General features: G+C 29.3%; 1 pseudogene; it reads right to left on the reverse strand.

Annotated features, from left to right (window-relative positions):
* Positions 1-917: 917 nt before the first annotated feature.
* LOC106355071 lies at positions 918-3968 on the reverse strand (annotated as a pseudogene).
* Positions 3969-5044: the final 1076 nt, after the last annotated feature.

Below are 5044 nucleotides of genomic sequence, written 5' to 3' on the forward strand. Positions count from 1 at the left end.
TTACAACAGTATTCCTACTGTCTAGCCAAAAGTTCTCTGTTTTTATCATAGCTATTGAATGTATTATAAGTATTCTTGCTTGAACAAGTTAGAGTTAATTTTTATTTCATATTTTACCTTATATGTGTATAAAAACTAAAATAAAGAAACAGACCTTACAAGAGATGATCACCTGTCCATTAACCAAAATGATAGAAGGGGTGAAAATGTAAGATTTAGAGAAAGAAAGAATAAAAAACTTTTACCCAAGGTTAAGTTGATCATAGTATCTAGACATCAATTATATACAATAGTAATACAAAAACCCAACAAATTAAACATCAATTAATTAATCAAATTTTAAAAATTTAAATAGTTGTGTATTAAATAAAAATTTATAGAATAGCATATAAATTTTAAAAATCTTCAACATTTATAAGTTTAAAAATAACACCGTTTTCAATATATATATATATATATAATTACATAAAAACTGTGAACGTTTGAACCAAATTGCACCAAATTTATAATGTAGAACAATTATTTTCAAGATTCCAATACAAAAAAAGCTTAAAGTAGATTCATATTACCATTCCATAAAATCCTAAATCTTTGCGAAATCTTTCTGCATATCACTAAACACCAAATGCAAACACGTAAATTAAACAACTCCAAATGTTTGCCAACAAAATATCATGCATTAAGAGGCCAGTTACAGAAAGAAATATGCATTGACTTCATGAAGTAAAGGCATCACTGGTTTAGACGCAATGATTGCGGATAAGTTTGGTGATGTAGTTGTTGGGAGTTTGCTGCGGTTCTAAATACTATTAAATTATTTGTACGATTGGTATATCAGTTTGAAATTGGCGCATTTGTAGAATATTTATTGGGTAATTAAGATGTTAAACAGGTTCTATAATAAATTAGTAATATTAACACAATATAACACCATAAAATATCAAAACATATTATTATGATAAAATTTGAAAATTATTAATTTAATATAATTAATAAAAATATTCAATTTATTTTTATTTTCGAAAATCATTTTGTTTGGTTTATATATGTATATATGAATATATATATATATATATGTGTGTATATATATTAATTTCTAAAACATTATAGTGAATATTTTGTGTTTAAAGTTTTTATAGTATAAATTAGGATATTGTTAGTGAATATAAATTAAAATATATATTTTATATATATTTTATATATATTTTTTATTTATAATATCTCAATTTTAATAGTTAAATTCAAATTTTAAATATACTTATAATACTTACATGTAACATACCAACAATCACAAACATTTGTGAAAACCAACTTTCAATTTTAAAATTTTGAAACGGCATAAAGCTTTTATAACACTTTTATGATTACGTAAAATACCAACAACCGCTACCACCCACAAAAATGCAACATTTGCGGGTGGTATCAGTAATACCAATAAATCCTTAAGTTTCAAAAATATTTATGAAGTACAAAAAAAATAAAAACAAAAAAGGTAAATTGCTCCTTATAAAACTAAAACTGATTTATGTCGAAATCCACTATTTACACCAATGACATTTCTTTGCACTAAATAATACTCCATCTGTTTCATATTGAAAGTAGTTATAGAAAAAAAATAGTTTCAAAATGTAAGTAATTTTTATATTTTAGGTAATTTTTGTATTTATTGGATATAGTATGACTAATCAAATTAAATAGACTTATTTTATGATTGCCTAAATTGTATCTAATCTATATGTTAAATAATATTTTTAAAAATTAATAACTTTATTAATCTTTATGTTTTTAGGTAATATATTATGAACACAGAAGGAATATACTCTATCATGGCAACAAGAAGACAACAACAGCAATAACAATATAAAATCTTAAACTATATTCTTTTGGTTTACTTTAGTAAACATTTTCTAGCCACTATTATTTAGTACAACTTTAATATATGTTATTAACCTAATATTTTAAATTTTATAGTATATAATCCGTGTGTAGCGCGGAAAAAATCTCTAGTAATTTATAATGAACATATATATCTAATTATACATAACAAATGTATCATAACTTATTTTTAGGTTGAGTAAAATAAGACTCACTTTAAACCAAAATTTAAATCGACACAAAACTAAGCAATAAATAAATAGTTTTAGCAAGTTTCAAGCAGGATATTGAACAAACAAAACGAAAAGCAAAACAAAACCGTCCCTAAAGGGTTTGGTTTACTCCATAAGTTTTTGCCTTTTCATGCCCCTTCCTTTAGGTTTACCAGCCTGCTTCTGATTCTTCATACTACTCTGTTTCCGCAACTATCATCTTTCTTAGTTAAAAGTTCTTTACAAGCAGGAACATCCTCCTTGGCCTTGACCTTGCCCTTACTTTTCTGGTATTTCATCTTCTCGACAAAGCTAATTACTCCACGTAGAACAACATTAGGATCATCGTCTTGCATCAACTGTTCAGCTAACTCAGCTGGAGTAACCTCCGTAGAATCAATCAGCTTCTCGATTTCTTCACATAGAGGATGGTTTAAGCCATCTAAACCAAGGTAATTAGAAACCAATGTCCTAAATGCTAAACCTGTACAATACGACATATTGATATGCATATCCATTCTTCCCGGACGTAGCAACGCAGGATAAAGCCGGTCTTTGTGGTTTGTCGTGAAGACAATGATTCTCTCATCTCCAAAACTTGACCATAATCCATCAATGAAGTTCAGAATCCCTGAGAGAGTCAACTACTCAAGACAATATTAGTAAGAATATCTCAAATCAAAACCCAAACTTATTCACATTTTTTTCTTATAAAAAATATATCACCTGTGTGTCTTGATCCTCACTGTCGTCATACTCATCTTCCCTGCGTTTCCTCTTTCCTCTAGCTTTTCCAATTTCTTGATTCTCATCTTCCCTATCTCTCACCTCAGCATTGCAATCAATATCCTCAATCACCAAAATAGAACGATTCGTGGTGGATAACAAAATCCTCTTCAGTTCACCATTGTCATAAATATTACTAAGATCAAGATCAAACACATCGAACTTTAGGTAATTAGCCATCGCGGCTATCAAGCTAGATTTACCAGTTCCTGGTGGGCCATACAACAAGTAACCACGTTTCCATGCTTTACCAACTCTCTTGTAGAACTCTTTCCTCTTCAGAAACCTATCCAAGTCATCGATTATCTTCTTCTTTGCACTTGGATCCATCGCCAAGGTTTCGAACGTCGAGGGGTGCTCGAGACTTATACATCCCCAGCTCCCTCCAGCAGATCCATCGTCGTCACTGCTCATATGCACATCTCGGCTATAGAGATTCACCACTCTCAGGTCCCTCTTGATCTTTTCCGACTCCGCGATAACGTGGTTCAAGTAAGAGTCCAAGACTCTCTCTCTCAGCTTCTTCTCGAATGTGAGCTCGTAGTACCGTTTTAGTTTTTCACTATTCGCTTTCTCCGTCTGAACATATAACCACTTCACCTGGATGTCCTCGAACGTGTCTCGGATCGCTTCTCTTTTCGCAATCGTGACAATGAAGTGCTTCTGCTTCGGAGTTTTTCCAACGCGTAAACGCTCAGTCTCGGGGCCGATCTTGGTGCGGAGGTACATCTCCGCCGCTTCGTAGACTAGGTTTCTCTTATACTTGGAGTTCTCGTCGATAATCAACGTGAGATTCTTCGAACTCGGAGTGAATAGTCTGCCCAGTACGTTCTCGTAGATGTAGGAACGGAGCTGCTCCGGTACGAAATCGTTGAGCATCGATCTAAAGAGCATCGAGAACCCACTTAGAGATGCGCACACTGAGAACATAGTCGACGGTGAGAAAGAATAATTGGATGAAGGAAACATCTCCGATGGCATAAGCGATGGATGGGTTAGGGTTTACTATGAGAAAGAGACGATATGGTTTTTAGGTTTATATAGGCACATAATTTTTTGAATTCCAATTTAATTTATAACTTCTATTATATTTTAAAGAAACTTGTAGAGGAAGGAAGGTTGCGTTGCAAAGTGTGTCCGTCTACACGTCAGACACCAATCAGTAAACCGACTTCCTCTTTCCCTTTCGATTTGGTCCATCAATGAAGAGAAACACATGGTCAAAAAAGTATTATTGTGTCGTTGTTGTTTTTACTTTCAGAACTAAGAGATGGTTTTTTTCAAAAAAAAAAAAAAAAAACTAAGAGATGATAGTTCCCTAGACACTATGAGAAGTGATTTGCCAAATCTCTTTTCTACGGTCACTTTCGTAAAAAAATATGACATGGTTAATAAAATTGATGACATGTCTTATGGTTAAATATGACATGTTAATAAAATTGATGACATATCTTATGGCTAAATATGACATGGATAACATTGAGTGTTGATTTATATTTTTGGTAAACTTTTTAGAATGAGATAATAACTCATACATTAAATTTAATATTAATTTACATTTTTGGTTAACTTTTTAGAATATGTTAATAACTCATACATAACCATTAAAATAAATATATTTAAATATAAAATTACAAATTTTGAAATATTATTTAATTATATTTCTAATAATTTATACAATTTTTTTTAAAAAAATAATAAAGTTTTAATGTAAAAATCATTAGTTTCTTATATATCTACAAATTTTATAAATACAATTTAGTTTAAATTTTTATAATTATACATTTTTATTAATTTTATACAAGTTCATTTAATATATTTAACCAAAAGATATAGATAAAAAGAATCTATCTAAGATTATAGTTTTAAATATATATATATATATATAATTTAAAACAAACAAAATTATTTTTATCTTAATTTTATATTTAATTAAATCAAATTTATATCAAAATATTGGTAAGAAAATAAAAAAAATTACAATATTAATAAAATTTTATTTTTAAATAAAACTTAAATTTAAATAATTCTTATTACATATGGTGCAGGAAAACACCTATTATGTTAATATAAAATAATTTTTTTTAAAATATCTGGATCGCAAAACTAACTCCTTCTGACTATGTATGTGTACAATCAATGCTTCAACATGTTTTGGTAGGATACAAGTT

The sequence above is a fragment of the Brassica napus genome, chromosome C9 (assembly GCF_020379485.1).
Source record: "Brassica napus cultivar Da-Ae chromosome C9, Da-Ae, whole genome shotgun sequence".
In the NCBI taxonomy this organism is placed as follows: Eukaryota; Viridiplantae; Streptophyta; class Magnoliopsida; order Brassicales; family Brassicaceae; genus Brassica; species Brassica napus.